Here is a 25,182-nt window from a genome sequence, read left to right on the forward strand (position 1 = left end):
GTTGGAGGAAGCATCTACATGCAAAACTAACATAAATAAAAAGCAAATTACTTCTTTCAGTGCAATAAAAATCTGGAGTCAATCTCTAAATGTTACAGACCAAGCCGTGGTACCTGTAGTGATGCCTGGGAAGCTGGTCCTCTTCTCTGAGAGCCTCCTTACATAGCCCGCTGATGAGGCAGCTGGCTGACCCACAGGCACTGCTCATTAGAACAGGAATTTACACCTAAGCTGACTCAATTAGATGTTTTCGGCACAGACTTGAAATTGACACAGATACTTTGTACTTGTAGAAGAATTAAGAGGTCATGAAAGTTGAGGTTGAGGTGGTCATGTGTACTCAAAAGCATAAAATGAAGGACTTTCAGAGAAAGAAGAATAAATGAAGTGAATACACAGATACTAAAGTATCTGGCTGTGGAGTGGTGTGGAATATGCGAAAGAGATAGGAAGAGAGAACGGATAACAGATATTGCTTATGTCCCTAACGGCTTTTAATTCCTGTTGCATTTCCTCTTCTTAGGTTTCCTGTGATAACTCAATATTCATACAATAAATTGCCAGGTTTGTTTTGTTTTGTTTTTTGGATAGTGAGGCTAAAATAACTTTCTGTTACTTGAAACATGATTCTTAATTAAAATTCCTACTCATCAATGAATATCAACATTCATTTAAAATATGAATATAATTTTCTTATTAGCTACTGACTGAAAGCAATGGCTAGGATTCGGTGTTTGAATTCCAAATCTCCTCCCACAGAAACACAGCCCAGATATTACCAGCATGGCCACTAGTAGGAATAGTCATTTTCTTGGTCCCTGGAAGAAAACTTTTACAGCATGAAGAATAGAAAATGTTGCGCTGTGTGACAGTTAAATTGATTTCCCTTTATTAACTGAAGGGAAAGGAACATAAGAATTTAAATTTATAGACCAACCAACAAAAACTGAGATGTAGATTAATCAAAGTGAAAAAGCAAAGGCAATCATTCAGAGGGTGCACGCAATACAGCAAGGCTGAGAAAAGTCTGAAGGGCAGACACTGGAGCAGGCAGCAATGAAACTGAGGACCAGTGTCCTGTGGAGGCCTCTGCACACAAGTTCCAGAGGGAAGATTAAGGATCGATGCAGCTCAAGTACAAAGCAGGCACTGGGCCAAACACTGTTAAAACACAAAACATGTTCTAGGACAAGCCTGAGGGCAATAAAGAGGCAGGCAGAACATAACATTGGGCCCCTCTGAGGTCCTCTTTACCTTAAGTAAGTGATTGTACATCTGGTGCTGAAGTTCCCATGACAATTATAAGAGTGGAGAATTGAGAAAGGCATTTGGGAAGAGGAAGGAGAAGCTGAACCTTTTTTTTTTTTAGCTCCCATTAGGTGATTATACACATGTTCCCTCCTCATGTTCCCTAGATGAACATGGAGAAATAATAGTTTGAACTCTGAGGACCCGTTTAAGTACTGTTAAGGAAGGACCCAACTGTTCAGTAGGTGAATTCTTCCCAATAAAATAAAATAACTCCAGTAAGTTTACTTGTATTGGTTTGGAGAAATTATTAAATCACTGAAAATTTGTGGTTATCTCTATAGAGTTTATTTACCTCTGCCCCAATCCTCCTCACTCTTAGCATTCGGGAGAATGAATAAAAGCAACATTCTCATGTTCAGATGGCAACACTGATTAAATAGTTTTAACATATTCATTAAGTGCACCATCATTGTATCTCAACCACAGAACCCTTAGGATTACCATTATAGATTAGCAAAACTGTAAATAATTAATATCTTTTGTTTCAAGTGACCCTTGAAAAGAGGAAAATATGAGTTCAAGCCTGAAAGGTCCCCTGCTGCATCACTTCTACTACAAAGCTAAGAGAAGGAAAATTGAAAATTTTTAATCATTTTCACATCAAATGATGCAGCCTTCAGAAAGTGAACTGAGTTAATGATGGGGCTTCAGAGAAAGCCCAGATATACCTAAAAAGTTCCTTTTGTCCGCAAGTGTTCCACTGCTTAACCAATATCTAAAAATCCCTCCCAAGGCTATTCTAGGTTACCATGACTCAGGGATGACAGTGTGGTTTCTGAGATGTAGGTGAGCCCCCACTCACAGGTTTTAGTCAGTGACCTGTGGGAACAGCTAGCAGAAGCTGAAGACACTCAAGATTCAAATGTGTGCATGTCACATGTTTGTCAGCTCCTCTGAATTTTACACGCCTAACAAGATAGGCTCATACCCTAAGCAGACAAAATTCTCTAGCAGCTCTTAGGCAGAACTGTCAGCTCCTCTCTGTTTCTTCTCTTCTCTCTCCCTGCCTTTTTTTTTTTTTTTTTTTGTGCGGGCCTCTCACTTCTGTGGCCTCTCCCATTGCGGAGCACAGGCTCTGGACGCGCAGGCTCAGTGGCCGTGGCTCACAGGCCTAGCCGCTCCGCGGCATGTGGGATCTTCCCGGACCGGGGCACGAACCCGTGTCCCCTGCATCGGCAGGCGGACTCTCAATCACTGCGCCACCAAGGAAGCCCTCTCCCTGCCTTTGATGATCATTTTAAACTCAGTTCACCTCAACAAAATACGGGCATGAGCATTAGGCTAGCTGTCCAGCCACTGAATCTTCCTAGAGAAATTCAGCTTCCTCAGTGGTGGAAGAGATGAAAACCTCAAAAGGCAGTACAGTGTAGCCCAAAGGAAATTACAATCTTATTGATAAATCAACCGGAAATTTTGGTTTTGCTGACAATGTGGCAATTTCTACTCAGAGACTTTAACATCATAACAATTATCACTTCACTATTTCTCTTTCTAAATAGGCAATTTCATGCATAGTATGATAACGTGTACTCTAATATCTTATATTTTTTTATGGTTTTGCTTGAACTAAAAGCTATAACATTTGATTATTTTGACATATTAACTCTTAACTTGGGAAATTATAACCAAGCAGATTCTTATATGATATCCTATGGGTTTTTCATTCTCATCTTGTTGGAGTCAGTAGAGCGAGAAGTTTAGGGAGATCTATTTTAACAATTGCTCTGAGATGAACAATGTACCTTTGAAAGGCAAAGGAATGGAAGTCAGAACACTAAAAAGAGAAAAATTTTATTTTTCTGAATCAAAAAAGAAACCCTCACTTTATGTAATTACCGTACATAGCCCTCCTCCCCCACTTACCTACGGGAGATATATTCCAAGATCTCCAGTGGATGCCTGAGACCTCAGATGGTACCAAACTTTATATTTACTATGTTTTTCCTATACATTCATACCTATGATTAAGTTTAATTTATAAAGTAGGCACAATAAGAGAATATCCTAATTGTCAGCATCACTACTCTTGCACTTTGAGGTCATTATTAAGGAAAATAAGAATTACTTGAACACAATCACTGCTATAGGCAGCAGTAGATCTGATAACCAAGATAGCTACTAAGTGACTTACGGGCGAGTTATGAAGGACAAGGAGATGATTCCCGTCCCAGGTGGGCTGGATTGGGAGGGCTCGAGATGTCATCACGTGATTCAAAACAGCATGCAATTTAAAATTGATAAGTTGTTTAGTTCTTAAATTTTGTATTTAATATTTTCTGACCACAGTTGACTGTGGGTAACTGAAATCAGGTTAAGTGAAACCACGAATAAGGAGGGGCACCTGTAGTGATGAACACGGTGACAAACTCAGTTTTAGGAGTGGTCATGTTAGAATCTAGTTGATATTAGGTATGTCTATATATACTGCCACACCAAAGTCTTTATTTAGTTAGTTATTTGTTTACTTATTATATTTCTACTTTTATTGTAAAAATTATTTTATTTTGATATGTTTTTCAAAAAATTTAGAATTACAAAGAAGTTGCAAAAGAATTCTGATATACCCTTCACCCAGCTTCTCCCTTTTAACATCTTCAAAAACCAAAGAATATGTGTTGAAACCAAGAAATTAATCTTGATTCAGTATTTAAAGTCAAGAACTCAGATTTCACCAGTGTTGTTTTTCCAATAATGTCTTTTTGTGTGTGTGTATGTGTGATCTAGGATTCATTTCAGAATCCCACATTCTATTTAGTTCCCATGTCTCTTCTGTGACAATTACTGTTTTTTCTCATCTTTCATGATCTTGATATTTTTCAGGAGTATCAGCTAATTATTTTTGTAGAATATCCCTCAATCTGGGTTTTTCTGACATTTTATCATGCTTAAATTTAATTTCTGCATTAAATGTAGGTTATGTGGAAGGACACTGAAGAGATGATGTGCCCTACTCAGGACATCACATTCAGTGTCACATGACATTCATATATAATACTGATGGTGTTACTCTGGATCATTTGCTTAAGAGAGTGTCTGCCAGAATCTTCCTGTAAAGTTACTATCTATTCCTTTGTAATTACTAAATTCTTTGAGAGATACTTTGAGACTCTGCACATATTTCACTCCCCTTAAGTTTTCACCCTTTAATTTTAATACCCATTGGTGAAACTTAACTGCTGCAAAATCACTATGGTATTATAATGGTCATTTTCTATTTTGCATATTTCTTCTACATGTATTAATTGGAATTCTTCAGTAAAGAACAGCTCTTGCTTTTCCTTTACACCTTCTTTCATCCTGCTTTCCTTCTTTCCTTCCTTTCTCTCTCCCCCCCTTTCCTTCCTTCCTTCTTTCCTCCTTCCTTCCTTCCCTTCTTCACTCATTTCATTAATTTATTACGAATATTGATTTTATTCTTTGGGTTATAATCAATACTATCATTATTTGTTTTGTTGACCTAATTGCTCCAACTTTGGAGCCATCATTTTGTTTGCTTGTTTTTTTGCATTTCCTTACTTTCTGGCACCCCAAGATTCTCCAGGTTTTTCTTGTATTTTATCCTGCTCCAGACCTGGAATCAACCTGTTCTTTAAAGAACTCTGGTTCCTTTTATATTTACAAATTAATATCCAGATATGAAGTGTGTTTATTGCTACTGGGTCAAAAGTTTCATGATAGAGTTTTAATAAAAACTGTGCTGGCTGAAAATCATTCCTAAAATATCTAGAACTTTTGACAAAATTTCTGACATGTCAAGAGATTCTAATCCAGCACTTTCTCATCTAGTATTAATAGATGCTATACTTTTGGTAGAGGGTTCCATTTTCTAATATCATATTGCACTCAGAGATTCGCAATATATATTACTGAAGAATTGTGCCAAGACTTCAATGTAATATAATATTGTAAATAATATTGTTTGCCTTTGTTATCTTTTATTGACATCCAAAGTCATGTGGCTTCAAAATACTTTTTTCCCCACAGTATATCTACCAACATCCAGTAGGAGAGTCACTGTCAGCTGAACACCAAATCAGGAAACATCATGTTAACTAAAAATCCTCTCTTCTAAATGTTATCACTAGATAGTGAGTAACAGGATTTCAGTTACCTTGTCTTTTGCTCTCCATGTTAATAACCTAGGCAAGAGAGCAAGGCTTATCACCCCTTAAGTCACTGAAAACTAACAATGGAATTGTCCATATTATCTTCTAGTTTTCTTATGCATTCCTCCACAAACCACAATATAACACACATTCACACACACTTTCTTTTTTCCTTCCTTCCTTCCTCTCTCCCTTCCTTTTTTTTTTCTGGCTTAGATGAAACACATTGCCCTTTTTTCTGACACGCATAATATAATGCTGGCTGAAGAACTGCAGTTTTCCAATATCAGCAAAAACACTATTACTGAAGCCAATCTATTAAAAAGAGTAAGAATGACCTCTTTTATATTCTAATGTGTTCTTGCGCTGGCTATTGTATTCATGTAGCATTGGTCCCTCATTCTCCTCTTGTCACTCTTGCATGTAGAATGGTTTTGCAGGATTCTGGTCTTTTGTGGCTTACTCATGCATGCCTGAGTATTGCCGTTTTACATTTCTCTTCTTTTGTCAAATTAGATTCTTGACTTTGTATCTAAGATAGTGTAGTTACCTATCCAGAAATCAGTGCTTTTCATATTACCTAGTTTATTTATTGAACAAGAGGTTACTGAAGAATAATGATTGTGATATAATTTTATTGCAACAAAATCTACTCACTATGAAGTGTGGATCATGTTAAAGCACTATCAGCAAAATTAGGTAATCAAAGCAGCAAAAAACAAACAAAGCAAGCAAACTATCTCTTACAAATGGATCTAGAACTATCATTATGCAAAAAAAACAACAACAAAACCAGAACAAAACTCTTCCATGGTAATAGACCTAGAGTTCATATACTACATTACTTGCAGTAACCAGCACCTACTAAGTACCCACTGTGTTAAGCAATATACTTTATAATGGGATACAATCTTGAAAACAATATAGCTCCAGCCCTCAAAGATTATATTCAAGTGATGAGACTATAATGTAAGCCCAATTTCGACATAGTGTAAATAATATGTTACCAGAAATTTGGGGAGGCACAGGAAAGGATCATTTACTACATAATAATTTAGTTTATTAATATCAGCTATGGCCATAACAAAATACTATAGGTTGGATGGCTTAAACAACAGAAATTTATGTCTCTCAAATCTGGAAGTTCCCGATCAAAGTCCAGCAGGGTTTGGTTTCTGGGGAGAGCTTTCTTCCTAACTCTCAGATAGCTGCCTTCTTGCTGTGTGTTCACATGACCTCTTCTTTCTTTGCATATGGAGATAGAGCTCTCTTATGTCTCTTCTTATAAGAACACTTATTGGATTAGGCCCCCAACCTTATGACTGCATTTCACCTTAGTTACTTCCTTATGAGCCCTATTTCTAAATCAAGTCACAATGGAGTTAAAGCTTCCTTTGGAAGAACATGTTTAGTCCATTACACTCAAAGTTCTTGAAAATTTTATTTTACTTAAGAAAAAAATTAAAAGTAATTATGTATGATATTAAACAAAAAAACTATAAATAGAAAAGAAAAAAATAACTTTTATTTCTGAAAATATATTCATCACTCATGCTAATAAAAGATTTAACTCATTTAGCAATTATAAATTGTAAATTATAAATTGTAAAGCACCTTCACTTTTTTGTTTTGTTTTGTTTTGTTTTGTTCTACCAATATGTTGGAGGCTCCTGGGACAATATAACTACATTTAATTTTCAGATGAAAAACAGATAGTGTTATTTGTCTAAAATTATACTGTGTATTGATAGTAAAACTCATAAGAGTTAAATTACAACAAAAGTCTTCTGGCTCCATTCTGTGATATTTCTGTACGACCAAGAAAGCTAAGGTATAGAAAATATTTAAAAAAGAGGGACCTTCAAGATGGCGGAGAAGTAAGATGTGGACATCACCTTCCTCCCTACAAATACATCAAAAATGCATCTACATGTGGAACAAGTCCTACAGAACACCTACTGAACGCTGGGAGAAGACCTCAGACTTCCCAAAAGGCAAGAAAATCCCCACGTACCTGGGTAGGGCAAAAGAAAAAAGAAAAAACAGAGACAAAAGAATAGGGATGGGACCTGCACCTCTGGGAGGGAGCTGTGAAGGAGGAGAAGTTTCCACACACTAGGAAGCCCCTTCACTGGCAGAGATGGGGAGGGGGGGAAAGCTTCGGAACTGCGGAGGAGAGCACAGCAAAAGGGGTGCAGAGGGCAAAGCGGAGAGATTCCCACACAGAGGATCAGTGCCGGCCAGCACTCAACAGCCTGAGAGGCTTGTCTGCTCACCTGCCGGGACAGGTGGGGGCTGGGAGCTGAGGCTCCGGCTTCGGAGGTCAGACCCCAGGGAGAGGACTGGGGGTGGCTGCATGAACACGGCCTGAGGGGGCTAGTGTGCAACAGCTAGCCGGGAGGGAGTCCGGGAAAAGTCTGGACATGCCTAAGAGGCAAGAGACCATTGTTTCGGGCCGTGCAAGGAGAGGTGATTCCTTCCCTGTCTGCGCGCAGAAGGCAGAGCACGGCCTAAACGAGCTCCAGAGATGGGCATGAACCGCGGCTATCAGCTCGGACCCCAGAGAGAGGCATGAAACGCTAACGCTGCTGCTGCAGCCACCAAGAATCCTGTGTGCAAGCACAGGTCACTATCCAAACCCCTCCGTGAGCCTGTGCAGCCCACCACTGCCAGGGTCCCATGACCCAGGGACAAGTTCCCCAGGAGAACACACTGTGCGCCTCAGGCTGTTGCAATGTCATATTGGCCTCTGCTGCCGCAGGCTCGCCCTGCATTCCAATTATAACTACCGTACCACTCCCTCCCCCTGGCCTGAATGATCAAGAGCCCCCTAATCAGCCACTGCTTTAACCCCATCCTGGCTGGGTGGGAACAGATGCCTGAGGGCGACCTACACGCAGAGGCAGGGCCAAAACCAAAGCTGAACCCCAGGAGCTCTGCAAACAAAGAAGAGAAAGGGAAATCTCTCCCAGCAGCCTCAGGAGCAGTGGATTAAATCTCCACAATCAATTTGATGTACCTGCACCTGTGGAATACCTGAATAGACAACGAATCATCCCAACACTGAGAGGGTGGACTTTGGGAGAAACTGTAGACTTGGGGTTTGCCATCTGTGACTGATTTGTTTCTGATTTTTATGTTTATCTAAGTTTAGTTTTTAGTGCTTGTTATCATCAGTGGATTTGTTTCTTGGTTTGGTTGCTCTCTCTTTTTTTTTATTATTATAATTTTTTTATTGTTTTATTTTAATACTTAAAAAACCTTATTATTCATTTTTTATTTATTTTCTTTCTTTTTTTCTCTCTTTTCTTCTGAGCCGTGTGGCTGACAGGGTCTTGGTGCTCCAGCCTGGGGTCAGGCCTAAGCCTCTGAGGTGGGAGAGCCGAGTTCAAGACACTAGACCAAAGACCTCCTGGCCCCACATAATATCAATTGGCGAGAGCTCCCCCAGAGATGTCCGTCTCAACGCTAAGACCCAGCTCCACCCAATGGCCAGCAAGTTCCAGTGCTAGACGTGCCATAACAAACAGCTAGCAAGACAGGAACACAACTCCACCCATTAGCAGAGAGGTTGCTGAAAATCATACTAAGTTCACAGACACGTCAAAACACACCACCAGACGCGGACCTGCCCAACAGAAAGACAAGATCCAGCCTCATCTACCAGAACACAGGCATCAGTCCCCTCCACCAGAAAGCCTATACAAGCCATTGAACCACTCACCCACTGGGGAGAGACACCATAAACAACAGGACCTATGAACCTGCAGCCTGTGAAAAGGAGACCCAAACACAGTAAGTTAAACAAAATGAGAAGATGGAGAAATATGCAGCACATGAAGGAGCAAGGTAAAAAGCCACCAGACCAAACAAATGAAGAGGAAATAGGCAGTCTACCTGAAAAGGAATTCAGAATAATGACCATAAAGATGATCCATAATCTTGGAAATAAAATGGAGAAAATACAAGAAACATTGAACAAGGACCTAGAAGAACTAAAGAGCAAACAAACCATGTTGAACAACAGAATAAATGAAATTAAAAATTCTCTAGAGGGAATCAGTAGCAGAATAACAGAGGCAGAAGAATGCATAAGTGACCTGGAAGATAAAACAGTGGAAATAACTGCCCCAGAGCAGAATAAAGAAAAAAGAATGAAAAGAATTGAAGACGATCTCAGAGACCTCTGCAACAATACTAAATGCACCAACATTTGAATTATAGGGGTCCCAGGAGACAAGAGAAAAAAAAGGGTCTGAGAAAATATTTGAAGAAGTTATAGTTGAAATCTTCCCTAACATGGGAAAGGAAACAGTCAATCAAGTCCAGGAAGTGCAGAGAGTCCCATACAGGATAAATCCAAGGAGAAACACACCAAGACACATATTAATCAAACTATCAAAAATTAAATACAGGGCTTCCCTGGTGGCACAGTGGTTGAGAGTCCGCATGCCGATGCAGGGGACATGGGTTTGTGCCCTGGTCCGGGAGGATCCCACATGCCGCAGAGCAGCCGGGCCTGTGAGCCATGGCCGCCGAGCCTGCGCGTCCAGAGCCTGTGCTCTGCAATGGGACAGGCCACAACAGTGAGAGGCCCGCGTACCGCCAAAAAAAAAAAAAAAAAAAAAATTAAATACAAAGAAAAAATATTAAAAGTAGCAAGGGAAAAACAACAGATAACATACAAGCGAATCCCCATAAGGTTAACAGCTGAACTTTCAGCAGAAACTCTGCAAGCCTGATGGGAGTGGCAGGACATATTTAAAGTGATGAAAGGGAAAAGCCTACAACCAAGATGACTCTACCCAGCAAGGATCTCATTCAGATTCGATAGAGAAATTAAAACCTTTACAGACAATCAAAAGTTAAGAGAATTCCACACCACCAAAACAGCTTTACAACAAATGCTAAAGGAACTTCTCTAGGCAGGAAACACAAGAGAAGGAAAAGACCTACAAAAACAAACCTGAAACAATTAAGAAAATGGTAATAGGAAAATATATATCAATAATTACCTTAAATGTAAATGGATTAAATGCTCCAACCAAAAGACACAGACTGGCTGAATGGATACAAAAAGAAGACCCATATATACGCTGTCTACAAGAGACGCACTTCAGACCTAGGGACACATACAGACTGAAAGTGAGGGGATGGAAAAAGATATTCCATGCAAACGGAAATCAAAAGAAAGCTGGAGCAGCAATTCTCATCTCATATCAGACAAAATAGACTTTAAAATAAAGACTACTACACGAGACAATGAAGCACACTACATAATGATCAAGCGATCAATCCAATAAAAAGATATAATAGTTGTAAATATTAATGCACCCAACATAGGAGCACCTCAATACATAAGGCAAATGCTAACAGCCATAAGTGGGGAAATCGACAGTAACACAATCATAGTAGGGGACTTTAACACCCTAATTTCACCAATGGACAGAGCATCCAAAACGAAAATAAATGAGGAAACACAGGCTTTAAATGACACATTAAACAAAATGGACTTAATTCATATTTATAAGACATTCCATCCAAAAACAACAGAATACACTTTCTTCTCAAGTACTCAGGGAACATTCTCCAAGATAGATCATATATTGGGTCACAAATCAAGCCTTGGTAAATTTAAGAAAATTGAAATTGTATCAAGTATCTTTTCTGACCATAACGTTATGAGACTAGATATCAATTACAGGCATATCAAGTATCTTTTCTGACCATAACGCTATGAGACTAGGTTTCAATTACAGGAAAAAAACTGTAAAAAAATACAAACACATGGAGGCTAAACAACACACTACTAAATAGCCAAGAGACCACTGAAGAAATCAAAGAGAAAATCAAAAAATACCTAAAAACAAATGACAATGAAAACATGATGACCCAAAACCTATGGGATGCAGCAAAAGCAGTTCTAAGAGAGTAGTTTATAGCAATACAATCCTACCTCAAGAAACAAGAAACATCTCAAATAAACAACTTTACCTTACACCTAAAGCAATTAGAGAAAGAAGAACAAAAAAAACCCCAAAGTTAGCTGAAGGAAAGAAATCATAAAGATCAGATCAGAAATAAATGAAAAGGAAATGAAGGAAACAATAGCAAAAATCATTAAAACTAAAAGCTGGTTCTTTGAGAAGATAAACAAAATCGATCAACCTTTAGCCAGACTCATCCAGAAAGAAAGGGAGAAGACTCAAATCAACAGAATTAGAAATGAAAAGGAGAAGTAACAACTGACACTGCAGAAATACAAAGGACCATGAGAGACTACTACAAGAAAATGGACAACCTGGAAGAAATGGACAAGTTCTTAGAAAAGCACAACCTTCCGAGACTGAACCAGGAAGAAACAGAAAATATAAACAGACCAATAACAAGCACTGAAATTGAAACTGTGATTAAAAATCTTCCAACATACAATGGAGAAAAGACAGCTTCTTCAATAAGTGGTGCTGGGAAAACTGGACAGCTACATGGAAAAGAATGAAATTAGAACACTCCCTAACACCATACACAAAAATAAACTCAAAATGGATTAAAGACCTAGATGTCAGGCCAGACACTATAAAACTCTTAGAGGAAAACACAGGCAGAACACTTTATGACATAAATCACAGCAAGATCTTTTTTGACCCACCTCCTAGAGAAATGGAAATAAAAACAAAAGTAAACAAATGGGACCTAATGAAACTTCAAAGCTTTTGCACAGCAAAGGAAACCATAAACAAGATGAAAAGACAACCCTCAGAATGGGAGAAAATATTTGCAAACAAAGCAAATGACAAAGGATTAATCCCCAAAATATACAAGTAGCTCATGCAGCTCAATATCAAGAAAACAAACAACTCAATCCAAAAATGGGCTGAATTCTAAAAAGACATTTCTCCAAAGAAGGTATACAGTTTGCCAACAAACACATGAAGGGATGCTCAACATCACTAATCATTAGAGAAATGCCAATCAAAACTACAATGAGGGCTTCCCTGGTGGTGCAGTGGTTGAGAGTCCGCCTGCCGATGAAGGGGACATGGGTTCGTGCCCTGGTCCAGGAAGATCCCACATGCCGCGGAGCGGCTGGGCCCATGAGCCATGGCCGCTGAGCCTGCGCGTCCGGAGCCTGTGCTCCGCAACGGAAGAGGCCACGGCAGTGAGAAGCCCGTGTACTGCAAAAACAAACAAACAAACAAACAAACAAAAAACTACAATGATATATCATCTCACACTGGTCAGAATGGCCATCATCAAAAAGTCTACAAACAATAAATGCTGGAGAGGGTGTGGAGAAAAGGGAATCCTCTTGCACTGCTCGTAGGAATGTAAATTGATAGAGCCACTATGGAGAACAGTATGGAGGTTCCTTAAAAAACTAAAACTAGAACTATCATATGACCCAGCAATCCCACTACTGGGCATATACCCTGAGAAAAACATAATTCAAAAAGAACCATGTACCACAATGTTCATTGCAGCACTATTTACAATAGCCAGGACATGGGAGCAACCTAAGTGTCCATCAACAGATGAATGGATAAAGAAGAAGCAGTACATATATACAATGAATATTACTCAGCCATAAAAAGAAACGAAATTCGTTATTTGTAGTGAGGTGGATGGACCTAGTGTCTGTCATACAGAGTGAAGTAAGTCAGAAAGAGAAAAACAAATACTGTATGCTAACACATATATATGGAATCTAAAAGAAACAACAAAAACAACAAAAATAAAACCTAGGGGAAGGACAGGAATAAAGATGCAGAAGGAAGGAACCTAAGGGAAGGACAGGAATAAAGATGCAGACATAGAGAATGGACTTGAGGCCACGGGGAGGGGAAGTGTAAGCTGGGACGAAGTGAGAGAGTAGCATTGACATATATACACTACCAAATGTAAAATAGATAGCTAGTGGGAAGCAGCTGCATAGCACAGGGAGATCAGCTCAGTGCTTTGTGACCACCCAGCAGGGTGGGATAGGCAGGTTGGGAGGGATACGCTAGAGGGAGGGGATATGGGGATATATGTATACATATAGCTGATTCACTTTGTTATACAGCTGAAACTAACACAACATTGTAAAGCAATTATACTCCAATATAAATTTAAAAAATATTTAAAATAGAAATAACACAAAATACATTTATATTTTTTCTCGATGGTGCAATGCCTTCTCTCAAAAAATAATTGCCCTTTACAAAGACTGTTACCATTAGATAGATGGCCAAAATGCATTCTGGGAAATATACAAATGGAAATAAGGACAAGTCAGGAATAGGTAGGACTTCAAAAGCATGTGGCTATCAAAGGCTTGATTCAGTTTGTTACAGGTGGTCAACATAGCCCAGTTCAGTGGATGTAGCACAGTAGGTGAAAAGGGAAGAGTACTCAAGGTCAATGTCAAATTTCTGGATCTAATCAGGTTGGGACAGGACCTTAGCAGAATATCGAAGACAGGTGGTTCAGGCTCAAGGCGAGAGAATAGTAAGTGAAGACAGGTGGTCCACGCTCAAAGAGAGAGAATAGCAAGTGTGAGGCAGGATACTAGGATCTAGACCAAGTAATTTTCCGAGCATAGGCAGCCTACTATTAGGAAAAACTAAAAATCAGTCCACTTGTACTAAAAGGATAAAACAATGTGGATGGAAAATGCAGTTCAGGGGATACACAGATGACCAGAGATCTCAGTCGGTACCTGAGCCTGGCCTTCTTCTTTCCTCACACTGTACTGCATTTGTATGTGACCTTATTCTCATTCATGAATTTAAATAAATAATATCTACATACCAGAAATATTTATTACTCCACATTAGCCTTTACTAGCTACACGCCCTATGCCCAACTACCTCTTTGATATCTCCCCTAGAGTATTCCACAGGCATCCTAAACTTAACACCCCAAACAGAACTCTTCACCTTCCCTTTCTTTTCTCAACCAGATCCTTTGCTCAGTAAGTGACCACTTCATCAAATAGTTGCCCCAATAATAATAATTACAGGTAAAATTATTGGGCATTTAATGTTTTTGAGGTGTTATTTTAAGTGTTTAATGTTCATCAACTGTTAGAACTGACCAGAAACCCCCATAATCCTATATTTATAATCCTATAAATAGGAATAGGAACAGTGTTTCCACGTATTAATTCCTTTGTAATTTCTCTGGAAATGTAAGTGTTTTTCCAAATCCTATATCCCTAGAAAAACCAGGCAAGAAATCAGGAAACTGTTATAATATTTTAATAATCCTGTAAGAATTAAAACCTAACAAGAAACATAGAATAGTGCAGGGTAATCCACTAGTGTCACAGAGAAAAGAAGAACTGGGTGCACTGTCACTCAGTGTTGAAGCCTAAGGCTGGACATTTCTAGGAAAAAGGTCTGGTCACAATCTAACCACTCAGTCTTGCTTATAGCCATAATTGCTGTGTTATAAGTATGTCTTCATGAACCTGTCTGCTGTTAATGGTAAGTCAATCTTATAAAAAAATTAATAAGTCTCCAGGCACTGTACCTTTTCTACAAATTGTATTGTATTAGTAAGAAATAAGTTTTAGAAGCAAAGTAAGTCCTAAATTTTATAATTTTGAAATGTTATTCTGTGTAGCGCTATTTGCCTTGCTACAAGGACCATGTTATTTTAATATTATCTATGATTATTCACCGGTGATTTTCTGTGTGAATATTTGCTTTAGCCTATAGTTATTTGTAAATACCTTAACAGAAGAGATTCAAGGAGAAGCAGATGTGCATATTGTTGGACAGTACTCTGATATGAAATCAAAACAGATTTAAAATCTGAGTTAACAAAATCAATATTGATTTTAACAGTAAATCAAAATCAGATCAAGCAGAAAAATATATTCATAGTTAAAAAATAAAATGAATTTATATGTAGCATCATGTACCCTAACACTCAATGTGAAGATAATAGTAGTGCTTGCATGGTCTAAGAATTACAACATTTAAATATTAATATTAAATAATTTAAATATTAAATAATATTAAGTATTTATTTATCACTGTTTAACTTTTAAAATTATTATTATTTGGCATTTTGTTTTAATAACTCCTTCTTTTATGAAATATATATATCGGACAGAGATCAACTTGGATGTTATTGGAATATATAATGTCTCAATATATTGGTTTATTTTAGTAATTATGTTTTTGTTTTTGTTCTGTTTTTTTGGCCACGGCACACGGCTTGAGGGATCTCAGTTCCCCGATCAGGGATTGAACCCTGGCCATGGCAGTGAAAGCCCAGAATCCTAACCACTAGGACACCAGGGAACTCCCCTCTTTAAAAACTCTGAAATTCCTGCATGTTAACATCTTAAAAGGATTTGAAAACACTACCTGTTCTCATGTTAAACAATTGTGGAATTGGCATTGTTTCCCATACATGTGCTAAACGATATTGATAAAAAAACAGCAAAAACTAGCTGATTGTCCCTGAAAGATAAGACTGTGAATTAACTCTCATAGTTCACCCCTCAAGAGCAACGTAAAGAATTACTCCACATTGCTATGCCCATCAATCGAAAGCCACTGTCATACTCTGCCCAATCCCAACCGCTCTAGCGACTTGCAAGGTCCACCTTAAAATCACTCAATTCATGCCCTAAAATGATATAAATATCTCATGCTTCTTTTGAGGAGATACTAAGACTCTGTCAAGGTGATCTCCATTTAGTAAATCTACTAAACTAAGTTTTACTAGATCAAAATATTTTTTTCTGCTGGTCTTTTGGAGATCAACAGTTGACTACTATATATTTGTTTAGACATTAAGAAAGAAATAGCATTTTCCTCATTCTATAGATGAATATATCGAGGTCTAGAGAGGTTAAATAACTTCCTCCTGTCTCACAGGTAGTAAGTGGAAGGTCCAGAATCCTGTAACATTTCCTTCTCCCTACCACAATCTTTTTCTCAAACTATAACTCAATTTCACCCATTTGTTTCTGTAACTCTTTGATTCACATTATTGTCATCTTATACTTGAACTAGTGCAATTGTCTATGACCCGATCTTACTTCAGATTTGTCCCTTTTGAAATCATTCTCCAGACAACAGCCAGAATGTCAGAATAATCTTTGAATTTGCAAATTAGATCATGGCCTCCACTACCTAAAACCCTTTTAGTGGTGTCCTACTGAATATACAAATAAAAAGAAAAAAAAAAGCAATTTAAAATCTAAATTCTTAGCAAGGTGCCCAAACCCTGCTTTAGCTGACATCTGTTACTTCTCCAGGCTTATACCTTACTAATCTTTCATAATCTTCTTTGCTTCCAACATAGTGCCTTTCTTCCATTTCCTCAAATATATGGCTGCTCTTTCTTATTCCAGGGTTTTGTACGAGATGGTTCTTCTGCTCAGAATCCCCTTACCTCCCACACTCTTTTAAGTAACTCATATCTCATCCCTTTAGGTATCTGCTTAAAGAATTCCATAGAAATTATTCCCACTCCCTCACCAATCTAAATCAGGGATCCTTGTTATATGCCCATCAAAACCTACACCTTTTCTTTATAACATGTATTACAACTCGTAATTCTATCTTTATTTTAGTGACTATTTCACCCATAAATTTCCTCCATAATACTATCAACTCCACTAAGTCTGGTGCTAAGATTTTTCCTCATCGCTTTATTTTCAGTATCTAATATAATACTGGTACCTAAAAGAAGTGCAGTCACTGCTATTTAAAGTGATATAATGAATGAATGGAAAATTATAACACACAAGAAACAGATTCCAGGTATACAAAAATGCTGCCTTCATTTTTAAAGGTTGAAGGTTAAGGCTGCAACTCCTGAGTGGAAATTCAGTGCTTGTGTCAGTCAACTTTGGTTGGGCTAGATAATCATATAGGGATCTTGGGGGGAAAAAATCCATTTGTCCAGGTACTACCCAAAGAGATGCATTATTTTGGAGAGAGGCCCGGGCATCAAGACTTTTAAAAAACTTCCTAGTTAAGTCTAATGTGTAGTTAAGATTGAGAAGCACAGGAAGGAGCTGGGAAAACTAGATATTCTCCAGAATCATGAATATTGGTTATGACAGAATAGCATGTTGCATCTTGAAAGGTCTTAGTACTAATCAAGAGAACATTTAAAATATAAGGGCAAGTTAGACATACAGATGGCCAATAGGCACATGAAAAGATGTTCACCATTGTTAATTCTTAGAGAAATGCAAACCAAAACTACAGTGAGGTACCACCTCACACTGGTCAGAATGGTCATCATTAAAAGTCTACAAATGACAAATGCTGGAGAGGGTGTGGAGAAAAGGGAACCCTCCTACACTGTTGGTGGGAATCTAAATTGGTGCAGTCATTATAGAGAACAGTATGAATATTCCTCAAAAAATTAAAAATAGAGTTGCCATATGATCCTGACATCCCAATCCTGGGCATATATCTGGACAAAACTATAATTCAAAAAGATACATGCACCTCTATGTTCATAGCAGCACTATTTGCAATAGCCAAGACATGGAAACAACCTAAACCTCCATCGACAGATGATCGGATAAAGATGATGTGTGTGTGTACACACACACACACACACACACACACACACATATATATACAATGGAATACTACTCAGCAATAAAAAAGAATGAAACTGCCATTTGCAGCAACACAGATGGTCCTACAGATTATCATACTAAGTGAAGTAAGTCAGAAAGAGAAAGACAAATACCATATGACATCACTTATGTGTGGAATATAAAAAATATGACACAAATAAACTTATCTATGGAACAAAAACAGACTCACAGATATAGAGAACAGACTTGTGGTTGCCAAGGGGGAAGGGGTTTGGGGGAGGGATGGAGTGGGAGTTTGGGATTAGCAGATGCAAACTATTATATATAGAATGGATAAACAACAAGGTCCTACTGTATAGCACAGGGAACTATACTCAGTATCCCGTAATAAGCCATAATGCAAAAGGATATGGAAAAGAATGTATGTATGTTTAACTGAATCACTTTGCTGTACAGCAGAAATTGACATTGTAAATCAACTATACTTCAATAATAAAATACAATAAAATACAAGGGCAAGTTATATGTAAACTACATTTCACTTGGAATCTCTAGTCCTCATTACATGGCTACCAAATTGGCTCAAACCCCCAGTTTCATGGCTTATTAAATCCAGAGCTTGACTATCATTATTGTACACCTGCGACCTTCCTCCGATGCCTCATCTTCCTACACTTTCGTCCATGCCTATCGTTTAAATTTTGTTCCACAAGATGTAGTATAAGCTTTTTGCTTTCACCAGATACAATACAAATAAGAAAAAAAGCAACAAAAAACCCCCAAAATATCCAAGCCAGGCATTTTATAAGTTTAACTTATCTGATGATTTTGAGTGTCACAAAACTATGAAGTTATGCACTGCCAACATTTCATCCCTGAAACAATTCTTCCTCCTTTACTCCTGACAATTGATACCTCCGGCCAAAAGCAGTTCCATGAGAGCCTACATCAAATCTTTATGCCAACTTCCATATTATTCTGTTATTACTGCTAAAATTCTAGTATGTATAATTTTTTCTCTGCCATCCCTGTTAGGAATTTGATCTTCAGTCGTCAAGTCATTACTGAGTAATCCCAGCCCTCTCAGCATGTTTCTGGTTAAAACTACCCTGTTAGATCTCATTCCCTTATAGAAGCTGAAGCACCTCCCTTTCTACTTCCTACCAAAGTTGCTTGACTAACAGCCACAGTTTGGAGCCAGATGGTGGGAAGAGAGTGGCCTTAGCCCTCTGTTTTCCCTTAAGAGTTATGCTGTTCTCATAGCAGCCAATTGTTCTCACTGGCCTCATTTTTTGGCATATGGTGGTATACTACCTTGCTTTTTGAATTCCTATGAAAGTGTCTTGAGTCTTTATATTTAAACATAAAACTTTTCTTTCTCCTATTAATGTTAACTCATCTTCATGTGCACAACAGTCCACAAAATAAAAACAGTTGTCTCTCAACCTCTTCTTTTTCCCATTCCAAAGTTGCCTTAATTTATAGAGCATAAAGTTTGGTCTTAATATGTTCATGGCAAATGTCTTCTATGGCTCCTCTGGGTTTGACAGTCTCTCTACAGCTGCTGTTGGGAACTGGAGAATCTGCGTTGCCTTGCACCCAGAGCTGCCACCATGTGTTCTCTTTCAGAGCCCAATATGATATGAGGCTGGCAAAAATCATTCTTTGTATAATTTGGTGATACACAATAGATTGGTATACTTATGTGGAATTATTTGCTGGAACTGTAGTCCAGTCTTAGAAGAGGACTACAATATAAAGAGAACAAAGTTTAAAATTCAAGCTAATTTTTACTTTTTTTTTCACTACATAAGAGAAGACATTTCAAGGCCAGAGTTTGCACTAGGGATTTTGTCCATAGTTTCCTTGCCTCTTTCCTGCCTTCCAGAGTGTGCATTTACTCATATCTAGTTTACATGTAAATCTCTAGTTGAAATTATTGCAGAAGGAAACAATGCACAAGTTGAAGGCTAAGTTGAAAAAGGAAAGGATGACTTTGGTAAGTGATCTATAGCAGAGAGACAAAAATGAAATTTGAATTTAAACTTTATTATGGATATGTCACAGAAGAGGTGATATATATGCTTAAGTGGTTGGTGATCAAATTCTATGCTCTGGTCTTAAGGTGATGGTGGCAAGAAGGCAGCTGACACCTGGGAAAAGAATGTTTTAGTGAATATGATCAAGGGAAAATAGACCCTGCTCAGACCAGTACTGATACAAGGCCTCCAAAAGACATCCATTCAGTCCAGAGGAAATATCTTTGCCAAAGATATCAAGTCCTTCTTGTAAGAAGTTTACAAGTATTTAGGCAAAACTACTAGAATGCCACCCCTATTGTCAAGAGGTTTATATGTTTATATAGGTTTATAAAAACAGATGGCCTTAAATTTCTGCAGTTAACAGAAAACAAAATAATTACACAAAGAACATGGGAAAAGTATTATGAATTAAAAGGTATATAGTGAAAAAAAAAAAAGGTAGATAAGTAGGGCTCTTATGCAGGGATTGCACAGACTGGAAATAGGTTATAAGTTAGGTAATAAGTGACAAAAGCAGAGTTTCTCTGATCTCAGCAAGATGTTAGTGTGACTAATTTAATCTTTTCAGATTGACCTCTGTTGCCATAACCTAAATGGTTATGCTGGGATCCATTTTGGTCAGTTAAATGAGAAAGCCAAAGTCATCCCATCAACTGTGTCAAGATGGAGAAATATAATTAGATAAGGTTTATTATAAATATACTTGGAGAGAAATTTGAGAACAAGAAAATATTTTGGGCACAGAGGCTGTAATTTGAATAAATCAACAAAAGAAGGTACAGTGGATCACCTTTGGAGTATTTATTCTACTCAGGGTGATTCTCATTTGACCTCAGATACCAAATGGGGGAACCCCAAATCATGTTTGCATTTTTTGAGCACTTGATCACATTAATTTGGCCAAGAGTTGGAAATCTGAGTAAAACAAGAAAATTGGTGTTCATTTTCAAGAAAACTGAACTTAGTACAAAAAATATCTGTCCCTTTATGTTGTTTCTTTAGTGACGTAAAAACGTGGTACCGTTGCATGACCATTTTCTGCTTGTCAGGTGGGCTGAATAGCAGAAAAAGTTCACCGATAAAGAGTGAGCCAGAATCATAGAAAGCAGTGGAGATGAGAGATTAGTACTAATCCAAGTGCCTGACACCTATGCATTTTGAGGATTCATTCTTCTGGTAACCGACCGCTTTCCTTCCTTTGTTTCCTGAAGAACAACTAAGTTTACTTCTTGCAACAAAAAGTCCTAACATAGATGAAGCAAATGAATTAGATGCTTAAAGGGGGTAGGCCAGGAATAAGTAGAAAAAAGTGCATAATACATTCCAAGCTATATTTATTTCTCATTTACTTGCAAAATGACTCTTTCTTAAAATGCCACAGCAGTGTGGTTCTACCTTTATAACTATATTGGATATACGAAAATACTGGATTGAGGAAATCAAAGCCCTCTCTCACTATATATAGATAGATATGGCAAAGACACATTTTACTTAGCATTTCAGCCTCCGTAGTGTGATACAATTAGACTTTGCAAACAACCGCAAATAAATGATTTGGCAAGGAATACACATTCTCATGTGTTTGACGATTAGCCTCAGAATCAGCTCTGGCTCCCGTCCTCCTCATCTACTGCTCTATTAGTATGATCACTGTATGGAGTTTCTGAAGACTAAAACCTTTTGACTGTTTCTCTTTGCAGCAGATTACCTCTTGCTGTACTTTTAGTACTCTCTCTTGCTTGCACCAACAAACAGTGTGCAGAACATCAAATAGATGGTTTACAGGCACTCAGTGATGAACAAACTCTCTAATCAGGATGAAGAGTAAAAATTTCACAGAAGTCATAGGAAAAGCTTCGGCTATGGAATTTAACAGACTTGGATTCGATGTTTACCAGCAATGTGACACTGTGGGAGTTTATGTAACCTTTCTGATCCTCAGCTTTCCCATCTGTAAGTGGGGATAATAATGTTCATATGATAGGGCTGTTAGGATTATAATGAGTTGGCATGTGTTAAGTATAGGACAGGAACTCTGTCACATCAGACACAAGTACAATGAATACTATTATTGCTCGTTAGAGGGAAATCCCCTAAACCCTGATTCTGAACTTAGCCACGTGATTGATGAGTCAAATCCACTTGTATTCCTTATGTATGCAGAAGCTTTCAAACGTTATTTCCAGCTACAGAGCTCCACTCAGGTAATAACTCAGCTAAAGAGACTTTTTTCTCTTGAATGAATTATGCTTCTGCTGTGCTAAATTTTCTCAAGGCAGTCAACCATAAAAATTATATTATGTATTTCTCTTGTGTAACTTGTGTGAAAGTAGAGTTTGTCAAAACTGGCTGCTCAGCATTTAATGAGACCCTCCACTGCATTTGATCCAGAGGTCAAGCTGTATGTAAAAGAGGGTAAACAGGAAGGTCGCAGAGGGAAGTTAAAAGTAACAAAATAAGGCAATAAATAATAAGGGGAGACTTTTTAAAAATTTAAAATGAAGAAATTAGTGGAGAAAGTCAACAAATTGTCACCACCGTATTTTATAAATGAAAGGTGAATTTGCTTTTGCGTGCCAAGACCTAAAATTAGGGACCTTCATTTTCATTGAAGACCTTAATACTCACTGCTGAAATATGAAGCAGATGTCTCCCTGACCTCTACCTAATTGAACAGCAATGTCAGAGGGAGGTGAGTCATCAATCTCCAGGTTGTCTTAGAGAAGGTCCTGAGGATTTTCAAGAAATGATTCCATTATATATAGACTGTGAAAGAAGATTATAAAAATTGGGAAAAAATACTATAGCATCCCTGCCTTTTATAAATCTAGATTTAGAGCCTATGGGTTTCACTATTGAAAACAGAAGGAAGTTATGCTCCTTGTCACTAATCTATTGCAATGTTAAATGTTATAACCTAACATTTATTAAAAGGTAATTCAAGATTCTGAGCTCATTTTATTTTCCAGCCACCTTGCTTTGGGGGCCAAATGCTTATCCACAGTCCCTCCAATGCTTGCTCTGAGATAGAGCTGTGATGCATACCAGAATGTTTCTGAGTGGGTTGCTGCCTCCTGCAATCACTGTAACTCGTAAATACGAGTAGCACAGAACATGCTGCACTGCACTGGGATGACCATCTGCTTGTCTACCTCACCTACAATGAGAAATTATGCCTCTCAGTGCTTCTTGTGTCCTGAGCACCCAGAACCATCTTCAGTCCTACTCTTTAGCACATTAACCAACCATCACCCACCTGGGTTGTTGCAACAGACTCCCGAAGCGTTGTCTCACCCTCTGCACACCAATCTTTATAATCAGCAATAAATGGTGTCACTTTTTTGCACACATTTCTCTAATGGTTACCTGTTGTTTGGAGAAAACAAAATTAAACCTTGCACTGAACATTCATATAAGTTTGTTAATAAGAATAATAAGAATGTTCAGAGAAAACAAAATCAAACCTTGCACTGAACATTCATATAAGTTTGTTAATAAGAATGATATTATATTCCAATTTTTGCGTTTCTTTTAACTACATTCCAGTAATGTGAGGCCTATACCCCTCACTGTGAGTATCTCTCACAGTTTTGGAGCACATACTGGTTTGTTGAATAACTAATAGCACAATAGTAGATCAATGACAATGTAAAATCCATGGGATAGCTTGGGACTATAGCCCTGAAGCAGTGTTCTTCAGCATGGCCAAAGAATCACCATGTCCACCTTACTTGTTAAAACCAAGTTCCTAATCCCCAGCTCATAATCAAGCCCAAAATAAAGGTCTCTGTGAGGTACCATGATATTGCCAACTTTAACATGCTCCATGGTGACGTTCATGCTCCATTCAGTCTGAGAACCACAGCCTCATGCCATAAGATAAATATTCAGTGTGAGAGGCAGTTTGCAGGAGTGGAAGCCTATGATGTTGAACTTCAGTAGCACCTAAAGTCCCTACATGTAGTATTCTGAAGGCTAGTAAGAAACATTGAAATGCTTTATGAAACCTTTGTCCCAGTTATATATGATCTGTGTACTGAGTGGCATTGTAAAATTCATTTCTTACTTTGGGTTGTAGTAAAAAATACTTGAAATCCCTTGCTCTAGTGAAATAAGAAAGATAAAACAATATAATAGTAATATCTGCATACAGGTATTTATTTATAACAACCTGATTTTAATATCTATATGCAGATATTTATGCATGCTTCTGAAAAGGGTGAACACAGAAAAATTCAGATGGGTCAATACGCAGCTACATCTCTTTTGCACTAAGTCAAGACCTGGGGAGTCGTACACATGCTCCCAATGCTGAATCACATGAAGCTGTGGACCAAGGTCATGTCCCACATAAATTAGATCTCTCAGTGTGTACTATTTCCCAACTGCTAAATCTTTAGCTTCAACAAATCAAGGTGGAGTAGTAGGGTGACCAACCTCATTTTCCCAGGATTTCCCCTATTACAGCACTGAAATTCTTGTGTCCTGGAAACCTCCTTAGTTCTAAGTTCTTAGTTCTAAGGCAAACCAGGATGGTTGATCCCCTTATGTGTTGTGCAGCATATTTTCTAAGCTACTTATCTTTTATTCAAACAAATTTTTACTTAAAATTACAACATAAGTCAGTTGCACACAAAGTTGCTTTGCTCTAAATGAGAGATGCTAAAGCTTTGCCCAATCAACCCAACCTCATCATTTCTAGCTCTTTCCAAGGACTCTATGAGGCCTTGTGATTGCATCATAGCCTTCCTGCCTTGCTTACCTTATTCATTAGATTTCATTGAATATGATAATTTCTCTGATCTTTGATTTCCTCAGCTGGAGTATGGAAATAATATTTTTTGTAGGTTGGTCATTATATCCAAATTTCTCCCACTTCGGGCCAATTTGATTTCCAGACTTCTTATACAACAGTATGCATCACAGACTGAAATTCCTTTAGTGCTTTTCTATGGAAAGAAATTACAAAGGACAATCACACCTGCTGAGTCACTTGCCTTGCATGGACAGATTTATACAATAGTATTTAAAGACTGAAATTTAAGTAGCAAATGTAATAGAATTAAAATGTCAAAAACAATCGTAGTAGATGCCTGAATTTTAATGTGTGGATGCTGCAAAGTCACCAACAGAAAGATCAGCGATCTCTGTATCATACAAT

At 37.9% G+C, this 25,182-nt stretch overlaps 1 long non-coding RNA gene across 9 annotated transcripts in view; it reads right to left on the minus strand.

Moving 5' to 3' along the window:
* LOC307188246 overlaps nucleotides 1-24,966 on the minus strand; it is a 63,713-nt gene extending 38,747 nt beyond the window's left edge. For 7 of the 9 annotated variants that reach the window (XR_013828855.1, XR_013828856.1, XR_013828858.1 and 4 more), the window contains exons 1-3: nucleotides 24,784-24,966; nucleotides 23,278-23,387; nucleotides 22,650-22,750 (exon numbers count right to left, since the gene is read on the minus strand). This is a non-coding gene — a long non-coding RNA (uncharacterized lncRNA). Of the gene's footprint in view, nucleotides 1-22,649; nucleotides 22,788-23,277; nucleotides 23,388-24,783 lie in introns of all 9 variants that reach the window. The other 2 variants (XR_013828862.1, XR_013828857.1) reach the window with 2 other exon arrangements.
* Between the last annotated feature and the right edge of the window lie 216 nt (nucleotides 24,967-25,182).

The sequence above is a fragment of the Stenella coeruleoalba genome (genome assembly GCF_951394435.1).
Source record: "Stenella coeruleoalba genome assembly, chromosome: 6".
Lineage (NCBI taxonomy): Eukaryota > Metazoa > Chordata > Mammalia > Artiodactyla > Delphinidae > Stenella > Stenella coeruleoalba.